This window comes from Portunus trituberculatus, chromosome 33, assembly GCF_017591435.1.
Source record: "Portunus trituberculatus isolate SZX2019 chromosome 33, ASM1759143v1, whole genome shotgun sequence".
Lineage (NCBI taxonomy): Eukaryota > Metazoa > Arthropoda > Malacostraca > Decapoda > Portunidae > Portunus > Portunus trituberculatus.
Genome location: NC_059287.1, coordinates 5,875,871 through 5,892,065, shown reverse-complemented (window position 1 = coordinate 5,892,065; position 16,195 = coordinate 5,875,871). Strand labels below are relative to the sequence as shown.

The window sequence follows — 16,195 nt, the reverse complement described above, 5'->3', positions numbered from 1 at the left end:
CTGCTCATCTTGGTCAGCTACTTGGAAGTTGCCTTGGAAATATTAAAAAGTGTCGCACATTCGCACTCCCCACCAGTAAATGTAAACAAACAACTGAGGAACTTTTCATTGTTAGGCTAGAAGAAAAAAATATGTATACAAATATATATTCATCAACTTATTTTAATTTCTTTTATCATGATATTGCATTCTTCCGTTTAACAAAGAAATATTTTTTTAATAAAAGTGTTGATTAGAAACCATAGTTCTTATTTTGACTAAAAATTGGTGCTAGACGAAACCGATGCATTCCGTCTGACTCAAGACGACAGAAAGAGTTGACAAGAGTAAAAAAAACGACGGAAAAAGTGCTAGTGTGATGCCGCCTTAATGGACAATAGGGATTTCAGCCCTTACTCATCTTCCACTGAGTGTACACACGAGGATAAGACGTCCTCGTCTGCACTGTCGGATGATGTGGAAGGGTCAGCTGTAGCAGGGTCGGCACATTTCACTGTTTTGAAGAAAGAGGATATGGAGGAAGGGCCAGCTGTAGAACCGTCGGCAGCGGATGTGGAGGGGCCAGCTGTAGCAGGGTCGGCAGGTGTGACAGGGATGGCATGTTTGACTGGCTTGAAGAACGAGTAGACTGTTTGGTTTTTCTTGTTTTTTCATCACAGATTTCTTGATAAATCTTGACACTTTTCTCTACATCATGAGCCACTTTGCAACTCCTGGCAGGATTTGGGTCACATTCCTTCAGGGTTTCCAGAGCTTTTTCGATACCACCGAGACATTCTTTAAGTTTTGATGTCCAGGCCACGCACAGGTTCTTCCTCGTCTCCCTCTTTTTCTTTCTCCTGTGATGCCTTGTCTTGCTCTATAAGTTCATTTGAGAGAGGTTCAGCTTGGCTTTCCAAAAGATCTTGTGAATATCATCATCATCATCAACTTCATTGAAGCCAGCCCTATGGCACAGATTTACTGTTATTTCTGATCGTACCTATGTCGTCTTCAGCGAAGCCTGGGAAGTCATGCGCGCATTCTGGCCATACTTTATTCCATGCCAAGTTCATGGTAGACATCTTCACTTCATCCTAAGATGACTTGATGTTTCTAAGCGTGCTTGATGTTATACGACTTTCACCATTCTGTGATAGTGGGCTTGCCAGGCCCATCTATGCCCTTTATCAGTTGCTGCATGGTTTGCCACTGGTAGTAGGCTTTGAATGTTTGCCATGATTATTATGAATATATTTGTGCTTACAATAAACCCTTTAATATTCCATTTATTCATCTAATTAGTAATGCATGTAAATAATATATAATGCAGTTAAAAAAAAAAATGGGTGGGAGAGGAAGAGATAACAGGCTCCAAGGGTGGTCAAGTTGAAGTCAGTACTGTGAGTGGCGGGGAGGTGTGGCGTGGATGACATCATCACCCCTGCTCCCCCATGCTGGGCCCTCTCAGATGACATGAGCAGATACCGTATCTGAGAATTTTTCTTACCGTATATCGAATTGAGGGTAGTAACTTCCAAATACCGTAACTGAATTTACTGGATAAAGAACTACGAAGAACTTATTGTGTATATATATATATATATATATATATATATATATATATATATATATATATATATATATATATATATATATATACAGTAAAGTCCCGGGTTACGTCGGTCTCGAGTTACGTCAAACTCGCACTTACGTCAGTCCACTATAAAGCAATTTAAGATTTAAAAAATTGAAAATTTATAAATCGTAAAGCGCGGGGTTTATTGTTATTGTTGGCCGCCAGGCGTCACTAGTGGTTATCTGCCACACCGCCCACCTCACGCTTGAATACAATAACACGCTACGTACCTCAGTTCCACCACACCGTCGCCCCTGCGTTTGCTGACTATCTTAGTATCTTGCTCAATGGCCCAAAAAGAAAACTCCTGAGTGATAGCAGTGATGCTAAGAAAAGAAAAATCATTACGCTACAAGAAAAAGTGGATATAATTAAAAGACATGAGAAGGGAGGCAGCAGCTGTGTATAAGGGAGTGAAGAAGAAAATGGGAAGCCCGTTACCATAACAACGGGGAGGTTGACGACCTTGACCTTACTGTATATATATATATATATATATATATATATATATATATATATATATATATATATATATATATATATATATATACCGTATTTGACAGCATTTATAAGGCGCACTTTTTTTCCAAAATTTTGGTTCATAAAATCACCTTGCGTCTTACACACGAAGTTGAGACCTCCCATGTTTTCCCGAGACACACTAACCTAGCTTACAATCAGTGCTTCTACCTAACCTTAACTCCACGCATCATTATTTTATTGCTTGTATTATTATTTTTAACAGTATTATTGCTGTTACTTTAAAAACAACTTATCATATTATGACTGAGTCTTCAAAAAGAAATTATCGCAAAAAGGAAAGCAATATATCGTAATCCATGAGGCCGTGAGTCTTATTTATAAGCATCAGCTGATCGGAAGAACCCTGCTCTATATGCCATCTGTTGGCAAGAAACAAAACTACAGAATATAATCCATCTACGAGTAATTAATGTCTATTCCATCCAGATAGTTTTTTGTTCCTTCTTCTTGCTTTTTATTCATCTATTTTATGTCTATTCTATTACATCTATTACCAATCTATTCAATGCTTATTCCATTTGCCGTATATATTGTTCATGACCATTGGGGATTTGGTATCACTGCTGGTAAGGGTGTGAATTGTTTTGATTTTTTGGTAACATTGGAACACCCTCCCCATCATCATGGCAGTAGCTGGGAAAAAACTGAGCCACACGATTTCTTACCAATTAAGAGTTGTAGAATATGCCAAGGAGAATGGGAATAGAGCAGCAGCAAGGGCTTTTGGGCCACCACCTACGGAAAAATTATACATGTGTGGCGACAGCAAGAACAACAACTGAAGAGTGCAAAGAAAGGTAACCATAACCTTCGTTGTCTAGGCCAGAAATCATTGTGAAGTCTTTTAAGAAGTGTGGCATTAGCAATGCCCTTGATGGTTCAGAGGATGATGCATTATTTGAAGACTGATTCAAGCAGTTTTTTTTTTTTTTTTTTTTTTTGCTTTATGGAAAAAGGCTTTATTTTACTGTTCAATGTTTATTGCTGTTATGATGCTTTGCATGCCTGTAATGTGCTGTGAGACTGCTATCAAGAATATATGCTTAAATACACTAGAAACTTTTTTCCTGAATCTGACCAGCTAAAATGGGGGTGTGCCTTATATGCCGTCAAATACAGTATATATATATATATATATATATATATATATATATATATATATATATATATATATATATATATATATATATATATAACCTTCCTGAGACTTCATCCGGTCCCATTGCTTTTCCTTCATCCAATTCCTTCATTAACTCTTTTATTTCAAGCTTGGTTACTTTAACCTCTTTCATATAGACGGTTTCTCTATTACCCTGTGGCCTTTCAAATTTGGATTCCTTAGTAAAGACCTGGAATTTATTATTTAATAGTTCTGCCATACTTTTTGGGTCTTCCACCATCCCGTTCTCTCCTTTTAACCTTTCTATTGTTTCTTTTTGCCTAATTTTTCCATTTATGAATCTGTAGAACAATTTTGGTTGCTCCTTACATTTTTCGACAATGTCCTTTTCATAGTTCCTTTCCTCATCCTTCCTCACCTTAACATATTCATTTCTTGCTGCCTTGAAGTTTTCCTTATTTACTGGATTTCTATTTCTCCTCCACCTTTTCCATGCTCCATCTCTTTCTCCTTTGCCTAGCACACCGTGCATTAAACCAATCTTTCTTTCCTTCTTCTTTAGGTCTATATTTTGGGACATATTCCCTGACTCCTGTTTTGTATATTTCCAAAAATAAGTTATACTTCTCTTGCACTGTCTCTGAGTTTTCCATCTCCTCCCAGTTAACGTATTTGAAGTAGTTCTTGAGATTCTCAATATCAGCCTTTCTGTAATTTAATCAGTCTCCTTTGTATGAATCATCTCTATCTTCCTTTCCCTCTTCTATATCCATTTCTAATATTACATAGTCACTCTTTCCCAATGGGCACTTAAATCTTATATCATCGTTCATTTGTATACCCCTTGTGAAAACTAGGTCCAATCTCGCCAGCTCGTCGTTTCCTCTGAATCTTGTGTTTTCCTTTACTCTTTGGTCCATCATATTATCTATCATTAAGTTCAGGAATCTTTCTCCCCAGGCTTCTTCACCCATACCACTTTCATAATTTTCCCAGTCCACTTCTTTACAGTTGAAATTTCCTACTAATATCACTTTTCTCCTTTCTTTAATGATTCTCGTTAGACTCCTTATTGTGTCATCATGTCTTTATATTCTTGATTGGTCCATGAATTTGTTTTTGGTGGCACATATGTTACAATGATTGTTAACTCTTTTTTATTAAAATGCATCTTAACATACAGTACTTCAGCTTTTCCTTCCCCACATTCCACTTGGTTTATCACTATCTCCTTCCTTAACATTATCATGACTCCTCCTCCTTTACCCCTCTGTCTCTCCTCCATACATTATATTTATTATCCAAGTCTATTTTGATTGCCTCATTTAGTTTTGTTTCAGCCAGCCATACAATATCTAGTTCTTCTTTCTTTATGTAATCTCTTAATTCTAATTTACTTGATAAAACCCCATCTATGTTCGTAGACATCATTTTTAATATTGTGTTCTTATCATTTTTAGTTAAATTTGCTCCATTTTTTTCTCTTGCTTCTCTTTTATATACCATTTCCTTATCCTGTCTCCTATAATTCTCCAAAAAAATGCCTTCTTCTCCTCTCCTCCTCTGACCTTTCATTATTTTTTCCCTTACTGCTGCTGGCAGTTCGTTGTATCTCTTCCTTTCTTCCTCATTTCAATTTTTCTTTATATATATATCCTTACAACCTTCTGTTTCTCTGAGTTTTGTTATTCTATATAATATTTCTTCTGTTGCTGTTTATGATTTTAGTAGTATCTTTATTGGTCTCGTTGTTCCTTCTTGATATGGTCCCATTCTGTTTATTTCTTCTACTTCCACTTCTAAGTTCTGCCTATCTTCATAGTTTAGATTTTTTAGTAGGTCTTTGACTGATTTCATTTCTTCTTTTTCTCTTCTTGGTCTTTATTTTATATTTTTTTCTTTTAGTCCAAATACGATTACACTTTTTTTTTTTCCACAATTTCCCTAACTAGATTTTCTTTTGTCTTGAGGACTCCTATCATTTTGTTTCTCTTATTTTCATCTCTTTCTTTTAGTTGTTCTTGAATCACCTGAAAATCATCCTTATTTTTCTTATCTTGGACTCTCCATGCTTGTACTTCTTTTTTAATCACGTTCTGCACTCTTTCCTCTTCTTTGTTTACTAGAGCTTTCAGCTTCTCTTTTTCTTTCTCTTGGCTTTACTGAGTTCTTCTTCCATCTGCTTCTTGTAGTTACCTACTTCCTTTTTCAGTTCTTCGTTTTTCGCTCTTAGTCTAGCTTAATTTTCTTCCACTTTTTTTTATCCTTTCAGTTTTTGAAACTCCATTTCCTGTTCTTCATTCTCTTTCATTCCCCTACTCTCCTTTATCCATTTATCTAGTTTACGTTCAATAGTCAACACTCTCTTAGATGGTGAAGTGTTTGCCATATCAAAACCCTCGAATGCACTTACTCCCTCATCAACATATTCATCTTCTTTCATTCTTTCCCTAGTCTCATACCTGCATTTAGATGGAATCTCTTCTTTACTCGTGATTCGCTAACACTTGATTTCATAGAAAACGAGTCTACACTACTTGCCCAGGCCATTGCAAATACAGGAAACTCCCATTAAACGAAGGTTCACACAACGAAATTTCGCTACAACGAATTTTTCGTTTTACAACCATCTGCTCGTTTAACGAACACCAGACTTGGTTTAACGAAGTTTTATTCAGGTACGTTTTTCCAAATTTGAAAGCCCCACCGTATCATGCAAGCTGACAGGCTTTTGAATACACCAGGAGCTGCTGGTACTAAGGCCTGCCTCAGGAGAAATCCTGAGACACCTGTAGAATAAAGATCAAGATCAAGCCTCTCGTGGACAACACAGGCGCTACCGATACAAAGGCCTGACTCAGAAGAAATTCTGCGTCACCTGTAGCATCAAGATAAAGATCAAGATCATGTGCACCACTCACTCCCCAGTCAAAACATAACAGCGTCACCAGCAGCTCATCTTCCCTAGTTCAACTTACCACCAAAACGCCCTGCAATGTGGCCTAACGTTCCTAAGAAGACCAGGAAGTGAAGTTGGTATTATTCACAGACAAGAGGGAGGCCAGAAAACTAATAACATTGCTTGCCACTATCTGGACTCCATCAGCAAGTCAGCAGACTCTATTAAGAAGGCTGGTGAGACCACATCTTCCTTGAAAGGTAAAAGAACCACCTGAACTCGTGACTCTACAATGGATAAAATGGAACGCCTTGTGGAAATGTGGTACATAAGTTTTGTATCCGGTACCATGATGCGCACTTTGTTTACATTCCACAGGTTGCTGGTTAGTGTATTTCCCGTTTCACTCTCCCTCCCTTCATAAAGTTAAGATCATCAACATTATAAAGTTACGTAGATACATACATTAGTGTACATTATAATGACTTAAATTAAACTAGCTAAATGTTTAACTTCATAATTTTTACTTTCATTAAATCTTTTATTGTACTATGATGCACTCTCGCTTTGCTTACTCTCAATGGAAGTTCAAATCAGGGGTTAAACTTGTTATAATCGGTTCGCTTAACGAAGTTTCGCTTAACGAAGTGTTTTTTAGGAACGTAACCCCTTCGTAAAGTGGGGGTTGCCTGTACTATACAACAGGTAGTGAAGATCAGCTGATTCTCGGAGTGATGCCACTGCGTCCTTCCTCGACCACATCTGGTGTGTGTGTATTTACTTAATTGTATTTACCTAGTTGTAGTTTTACAGGGCCTGGGCTTTATGCTCGTGTTGCCCCGTCTCCATATCTACACTTATCCAATTTCTCTTTAAAACTATGTACACTTGTTGCTGACACCACTTCCTCACTCAAACTGTTCCAAGTTTCAACACATCTTTGTGGGAAACTATATTTTTTAACATCTCTCAGACATCTTTCCTTCCTCAGTTTCATACTATGCGATCTTGTGCTTCTAATGTCATATTCTTCTCTCACAATTAGTTTCTCATTATCCACTTGATCCATTCTGTTAATCAATTTATAAACTTGTATCAGATCCCCTCTCTCTCTTCTCTGTTCCAGGGTTGGTAGATCCATAGCCTTTAGTCTCTCCTCATGTCATCCCTTTAAATTCTGGAACCATTCTTGTAGCCATTTTTTGTAGTCTCTCCAATTTCTTATGTGTTTTTTTTATGGGGTCCACACAACTCGTGCATATTCCAATCTAGGTCTTATTTTAGTACTTATCAATTTCTTTATCATTTTTTGTCCATATAGTGAAATGCTAATCCAATATTCCTTAGCAAATTATATGTCTCTGAAAATTCTATCAATATGGTTTACCGGTTGATTGTTTTCTTCCATTGTCACTCCCAAGTCCTTTTCCTTTTTTACTTTTTCTTGTTCTGCTCCATCTCCCATTTTATAGATTCCCACTGGTCGTCTTTCACTTTTTCCCATTTCCATGACATGGCTTTTGTCCACATTGAATTCCATCTCCCATTTTTTACTCCATTATAAGATCTTGTTTAAGTCTTCCTGCAGTATATCCCAATCCTCTTTTTGTTTTATGACTGCACAGTTTCGCATCATCCGCAAACAGATTTATGTAGCTGTTCACTCCTCTGGCATCTTTTGTATATGAGAAAAAGTATTGGCGCCAATACTGACCCTGTGGCACTCCGCTGTCTACTGCTCTCCACTTGGACTTCATATCTTTAACTACCCTCCTTATTTCTCTCCCACTCAAGTAATTTTTCATCCATCTCAATGTGCTTCCTTTTAAGCCACCCTTCTCCTCTAACTTCCATAGTAATCTTTCATGTGGCACTTTATCAAACACCTTTTTTAAATCTAAATAAATAGTCAATCCATCATTCTCTCTCGTACTTTATTAACTATTCTAGAGTAGAAACTCAATAAATTTGTTACACACGACCGACCTTTTCTAAAACCAAATTGGCTATTTGATAATAATTTGTTGTCTTCAAGAAACTTAATCCATTGTTTCTTTATTACTCTTTCACACATCTTACATATTACACTAGTTAGTGATACCGGTCTGTAATTTAAAGGTTCTTCCTTCCTTTCACTCTTATATGAGGCGCCCCAAGCCTATCTGTCAATAACTTAATACTTTCAGTCCACTCATTCACTGCCATGAAATCTCAGAATATTGTATTATACATCATGAAAGATCTCTTCTTTTACTTTTTTTTTAATAGTTCTGATTTTTTCATTCCAGATTTTTTTTTCTGTCATTTTTTTGTACTGAAATTTTCTATCTAGTTTAAGAATCATGTTAAAATTAGATTTGAAGATTTCATGATGACAGCTGCAAAACTCAATTTTATATGAATTTTTTTCACTAAATAATTTATTATCAGTGCAACTTTCATTATCCTTCCAAGTATGTTTAATTTTCTATTATTGTTCATTGACTTAAGGTATATTATTTATGCATTGTCTTTCCATACAATCCAAGGCTTTCACTTCCATAACTAACTTCATAGTAATCTTCATGGCATTAAAAACGCACTAAAAAAAAAATACAGTCAACATCCTCTCTCTCTTCTTTATCAACTATCTTCCACTATCTGATTCTAGCTAATTCTAATACACAAATTTTGGGATCAACATGTTGTCTCAATTTTGTCATGTTTTGACTTTGATTGTTTTAGGTACCCAAATTCGAGTTTTTCACACATTACTTTTACATCTTACACCGAGCAACTGTTAACTTAAATCTCAATTCCTTCCTTCCCGCTTATATATGGGAACCACCTCAGCTCTTTTCCATTCTACTGGCACTGTTCCATTTTCTATTGAGCATTTTATGATGTATATAGGACTTGCTAGTTCTTCCTACATTCTTTCAGTATTCTGCCTGAGACTTCATCCGGTCCCATTGCCTTTTCCTCATCTAATTCCGTCATCAACTTTTTATTTCAAGCTTGGTTACTTTAATCTCTTTCATATAGACAGTCTCTATTACCCTGTGGTCTTTCAAATTTGGATTCCTTAGTAAAGACCTCCTGAAATTTACTATTTAACAGTTCTGCCATACTTTTGGGTCTTCCACCATTCCGTTCTCCTTTTAACCTTTCTATTGTTTCTTTTTGTCTTATTTTTCCATTTATGAATCTGTAGAACAATTTTGGTTGTTCCTTACATTTTTCGACAATGTCCTTTTCATAGTTCTTTCTTCTTCCTTTCTCACCTTAGCATATTCATTTCTTGCTGTTTTGAAGTTTTCCTTATTTTCTGGATTTCTGTTTCTTCTCCACCTTTTCCATGCTCCATCTCTTTTCTCCTTTGCCCTAGCACATCTTGCATTAAACCAATCTTTCTTTCCTTCTTCTTTAGGTCTATATTTGGACATATTCCTGACCCCTGTTTTGTATATTTCCAAAAATAAGTTATATTTCTCTTGAACCGTTAATGAGTTTTCCATCTCCTCCCAGTTTACGTTTTAAAATAGTTCTTGAGATTCTCAATATCAGCCTTTCTGTAATTTAATCGGTCTCCTTTGTATGATTCATCTCTATCTTCCTTTCCTTCTTCTATATCCATTTCTAATATTACATGGTCACTCTTTCCCAATGGGCACTTGTATCTTATATCATCATTAATTGGTATATCCCTTGTAAAACTAGGTCCAATCTTGCCGCTCATCGTTTCCTCTGAATCTTGTGTTTTCCTTTACTCTTTGGACCATCAAATTATCTATCATTAGGTTCAGGAATCTATCTCCCAGGCATCTTCCCCATACCACTTTCATAATTTTCCCAGTCCACCTCCTTACAGTTGAAATCTCCTACCAATATCACTTTTCTCCTTTCCTTAATGATTCTTGTAAGACTCCTTATTGTGTCATCTATCATGTCTCTATATTCTTGGTTAGTCCATGAGTTTGTTTTGGTGGCACATATGTTCCAATGATTGTTAACTCCTTTTTATTAATATGCATCTTAACATACAGTATTTCTGATTTTCCTTCCCAAACTCCACTTGATTTACCACTATCTCCTTCCTTAACATCATCATGACTCCTCCTTTTTTACCCACTCTGTCTCTCCTCCATATATTATACCTTTTATCTATGTCTATTTTTATTGCCTCATTTAACTTTGTTTCCACCAGGCATACAATATCTGGTTCTTCTTTCTTTATGTAATCTCTTAATTCTAATTTACTAGATAAAATCCCATCTATGTTTGTATACATCATTTTTAATCTCTTGTTCTTATCATTTTTAGTTAAACTTGCTCCATTTTTTTCTCTTCTTCTCTTTTATATACCATTTCCTTATCCTGTCTCCTATAATTCTCCAAAAAAATGCCTTCTTCTCCTCCTCTGACCTTTCATTATTTTTTTCTCTTGCTTCTGCCACCAGTTCATTGTGTCTCTTCCTTTCCTCCTCGTTTCTATTTTTCTTTATATATATATATATATATATATATATATATATATATATATATATATATATATATATATATATATCTTTGCAACCTTCTGTTTCTCTGAGTTTTGTTTTTCTATATAGTACTTCTGCTGCTGCTTGTGATTTTAGTAATATCTTAATTGGTCTCACTGTTCCTTCTTGATATGGTCCCATTCTATGGATTTCTTCTACTTCCTCTTCTAAGTTCTGTCTATCCTCGTCATTCAGATGTTTTAGTAGGTCTTTTACTGATTTCATTTCGTCTTTTCCTTCTTGGTCTATATTTAACATTTTTTCTTTCAGTCCAAAAATAATTACACTTTTTTTTCTGCAATTTCTCTTACTAAATTTTCTTTTTCTTGAGGACTCCTATCATTTTGTTTGTCATATTTTCATCTCTTTCTTTTAACTGTTCTTGAAATACTTCTTGAAATGATTCCTTGTCTTTCTTATCTTGGATTCTCCATGCCTGTACTTCTTCTTTAATCACGTCTTGTATTCTTTCCTCTTTGTTAACTAGATCTTTCAGCTTCTCTTTTTTCTTTCTCGGCTTTGCCGAGTCCTTCTTCCATCAATTTTTTGTAGTTAGCTACTTCCTTTTTTAATTCTTTATTTTCTGTTCTTAGCCTAGTTTCGATTTCTTCCGCTCTTATCCTTTCTTTCGATTTCTGGAGCTCTTTTTCCTGTTCTTCATTTTCTTTCATTCCCATACTCTCTTTTATCCATTTATCTAATTTACGTTCAATAGTCAACACTCTATTAAATAGCCAAGTGTGTGCTGTATCAAAGCCTTCAAATGTTCTTTCACCCTCACCAACATAGTCATCATCAGCTTTCATTCTTTCGCGTGTCTCATACCTGCATTTAGATGGAATGTCTTCCTAACTCATGATTTTGTAACACTGTATTCATGAAAATGAGTCTACACTACTTGCCCAGGCCACTGCAAACCCAAACAACAGGTAATGGAGGTAGTGGAGATCAACTGATTCTCGGAGCTACGATACTGTGTTCATCCTCGACCACGTCGCGTGTGTGTAATTCACTGTTTGATCTGCTGCAGTCTCTGACGAGACAGCCAGACGTTACCCTACGGAACGAGCTCAGAGCTCATTGTCTTCGATGTTCGGATAGGCCTGAAACCAGGCACACACCACACACCGGGACAACAAAGTCACAACTCCTCGATTTACATCCCGTACCTACTCATTGCTAGGTGAACAGGGGCTACACGTGAAAGGAGACACACCCAAATATCTCCACCCGGCCGGGGAATCGAACCCCGGTCATCTGGCTTGTGAAACCAGCGCTCTAACCACTGAGCTACTGGGCCGTGTGTGTGTGTGTGTGTGTGTGTGTGTGTGTGTGTGTGTGTATATGTATGTATGTATGTATGTATTTACCTAGTTGTATTTACTTAGTTGTATCATACAAAGTTCAAGCGGGGCTCATAGTGTCCTGTCTCCATGTCTCCATTTATCTAATTTTTCCTAAAAGTTATGCACATTATGTGATGTAACAACTTCATTATCCAATGCATTCCACTTTTCCACCATTCTGTATGGAAAACTGTATTGTCCAATATCCTTCACACACTGCCTCATCTTGATCTTTTCATGTCCTCTTGTCCTTCCATCTTCTGTCAGCAGCACCAGATCTTGCTTGTCTATCTTATTAATGCCATTGACTATCTTGTACATTGTTATTAGGTCCCCACGTTCTCTTCTATCTTGTGAGGTTGGCAGTCCCATTTCCTTCAGTCGTTCTTCATCTCTCTCTCTCTCTCTCTCTCATGTCAACACAAGCCTAAAACTTTTGTATGATTGGGTTTACATAGTGTCTGAAAATGTTAGATAAAGAAAACTTTTTCAACACAAAAGAAAGGGAAATAGTACCTGTATTACTGGTATTTTTACGTAGGTATACATATACAGGTTGAACCTCCCAAATCCGGCAACCACCGGACCTTAGACTTGCCGGACCATGGAAAATTCCGAACTATAAGTGGTCCCCAAAATACCCTCTATATACTTACCCTGTATTATACAAGTGTAACTGTAACATTGTTTTGATATATGATAGTTGTACTTGAAAATATACATGCAGAAGTATGTAGAAAAACACTTTGTAAATTAAGTTCAGCATGGAAAATTTTTGCCTGCGCCATTATCATCTCGCCGGACACAGGGACATTACCAGCACACCGAAGCTTAAACCACTATATGAGAGCACTGTCTAAATCACTGCTTTTACCCTCCTTAAGTGTTCTATGAACCTCCATGTTCTTCTTGCTCTCACAGTCACTGTAAAACTAGAGATGTTGATTCTTCTGCTTTTTTTTATATCTTAGATGGTAGACGGTTGATGAGCCAATGTTGTACTGTTGGCATAGGGTCCTCACTGAAACACCTCTATCTAGTTTCCTCAATAGGTCCACTTTCTGTTGCACTGATATTGTGATATGTTTGCGCTTTTTCTTTGGTTCACACACAACACTATCACTTCCTGGTCGCTTAGAAGCCATGTTTAGGGGCAAATATTACAGAAAAAAATGTTTATGCACCTGGGGGGGATGGTGCTTGCAATGGGTGGCAGCGTGGTACTGATCCAAATTTGATCCAGAATGCCCGGGCTCCAAAACTCCAGCCAATTCAAAAATTCCGGCAAACACAAATTTTGCTGGATTACAGGTGTTGCCGGATGAAAGAATACCGGATTAAGGAGGTTCAACCTGTATTGGTATCATAATTTTATATTGAAAAGGACTGTATCGGTACATTTCAGAATATTGGTAATACCTATACTGAAATTTTTGTTCATACTGTACATCCCTAACTCCTACTTTCTCATATGCACATGTAAACAACACCTCTGATTTTTCGTTGGTGTTACATACCTACAACAGATATACAATAATGTAAAAGATTAACATATTACCTAAACAAAATGAATAAATGTATATTGTTAACACAAAATAAAATAAGCGTTATGAATAGGTGCTTGTAGTTAGCAATCAACTCAACACAACCTTCCAGTCAACTATCTATTCTTTTTTCGTGACACTCAACTGTCTCCCTCTTCTATCCTCTTCTACACTGAATATGCTCAGCCTGTCCTTTACTCATAATCTTACTGGAAACCTCACATCTCATCTCTTGGTAAAATAGCTTCTATGAAGTTAGGTGTTCTAAGTTGTCTCCCAGTTTTTTCGCCCCTCCAGCTGCCAACTCTGTACAAGTGCCTTATCTATCCTTGTATGGAGTACTCTTCGCATGTCTAGGAGGGTTCCACACACAGTTTTATTAGATGGGGTGGAATCAAAAGCTTTTCGTCTCATCAACTCCCTCCTCTGACTGACTGTCTTCAGCCTCTTTCTTGCTGCTGAAATGTTGCATCTCTTTATATCTTTTACCTCTATTTTCATGGTAACTGCCCTACTGATCTTGCTAACTGCATACCTTCCCTTCTCCTGTAGCCTCACTGCAGAAGGCTTTCTTCTTCCTCTCACCTCCAATATGTCCAGCTCGCTAATACAAGATTTATCTAGTACTATCAATCATTCATACATTTCTCTGGTAAACTCTGGAACTCCCTGCCTGCTTCTGTATTTCCATTTTCCTACAAATTACTTCTTTTAAGAAGTAGGCTTCAAGAAATTTGTTCCTGTCTTTAGGCTGATTCTTTACTAATCTTTTAGAGAACTTGCATTCAGGTGGAACTTTTTTTTAATGTTTTTTGCACTTTGGTTAGTTTCTCTCTCTTGCACAGAAGAAAAAAAAAACTATCACAGCTAAAGAAACTCCTCTCTCTTTACCAGACAAGGTCAATGAGATTTATATTGTTTACATAATTTTATATATATATATATATATATATATATATATATATATATATATATATATATATATATATATATACACACACATACAGGCAACCCCCGCTTAACGAAGGGGTTACATTCCTAAAAAACACTTCGTTAAGCGAAACTTCATTAAACGAACTGATTTTAACAAGTTTAACCCCTGCCTTGAACTTCCATTGAGAGTAAGCAAAGCGAGAGTTTATCTTAGTACAGTGAAAGGTTTAATGAAAGTAAAAATTATGAAGTTTAACATTTAGGCAGTTTAATTTAAGTCACTATAATGTACACTAATGTATGTATGTACGTAACTTTATAATGATGATCTTAAATTTATGAAGGGAGGGAGAGTGAAACGGGAAAGACACTAACCGGCAACCTGTGGAATGTAAACAAAGGGCGCATCATTGTACCACATACAAAACTTATGTACCACATTTCCACAAGGCTTTCCATTTTATCCATTGTAGAGTCACAAGTTCAGATGGTTCTTTTAGCTTGTAAGGAAGATACAGCTTCACTAGCCTTCTTAATAGAGTCTGCTGACTTGAAAATACTGGTGACAGTAGATGGAGTCAAGATGGTGGCCAGCAATGCTATAGTTTTCTCGCCTCTCTCATGTCTGTGAATAATATCCAGCTTCACTTCAAGAGTAAGAGACTTCCTAGTCTTCTTAGGAATGCTAGGCCACATTGCAAGGTGCTTTGGTGGTAAGTTGAGTGAGTGAAGACGAGCTGCTGCCGACGCTGTTATTGGAGTGAGTAGTGCGCGTGTTGTCCTCAAGAGGCTTGATCTTGATTCTACAGGTGTCCCAGGATTTCTCCTGAGGCAGGCCTTAGCATTGGCAGCTCCTGGTGTATTCAAAAGCTTGTTGGCTTGTGTGATACGGCAGGGCTTTCAAACTTGGAAAAAATTACCTGGATAAAACTTCGTTAAAGCGAGTTTGGTGTTCGTTAAATGAGCACATGGTAGTAAAATGAAATCTTCGTTGTAGTGAAATTTCGTTGTGTGAACCTTCGTTAAACGGGGGTTGCCTGTATATATATTTACATTATATGCATTTTTATTTGTATTGTTCATTATGCTGTATATCATGTGTACATGTGTAGCACTTTTTATAGACCGCAGTGCTGTGTTTATACTAGAGTTCCATTGGACTAGTGGTTCCCCTTTTAGTATGTTGCATTGAGGGTCTACTGTAAGTTGAACTTTTCTTTATGAGAATTCCTAGTATAGAGAAGGTACATAGCATTAAACGTGTTAAAAATTTGCTAAAGAGGAATTTATTGAATCTTTTTTATGTTGTTACCCTTCTTGTGAAGTTACATGGTATAATTGTTTGTTTAGTTTTTTGTTGAGGTTATCTACACACTAATGTATTGAGATTGATCGATGTTGGTGAAAACACATGATAATGTTTTTTTTTCATTATTGTTGAGTTTCAATACATTCCTCTAGAAAGAAAAGTGTTTTTCTTTTCAAAAAGCTCCATGCTTATCACAGCTCTTAAAAAGCTTGATAGGTTTGCAGGATAACTCTAAACCTCTTGTTGCCTACCTGTGTTATCAGTTGAATGTTGTGAAGTAAAATTTAAGAATAAATGATTGTTTACCAAGTGTGCAGTTTGATCATAATTTCATGAACTTTTTAACTCCACCAATGTGATAGA

General features: G+C 36.5%; 1 protein-coding gene across 1 annotated transcript in view; it reads left to right on the top strand.

Moving 5' to 3' along the window:
• LOC123512157 (electron transfer flavoprotein subunit alpha, mitochondrial-like) overlaps positions 1-16,195 on the top strand; it is a 200,364-nt gene that overhangs the window by 35,780 nt on the left and 148,389 nt on the right. The window lies entirely within an intron of this gene.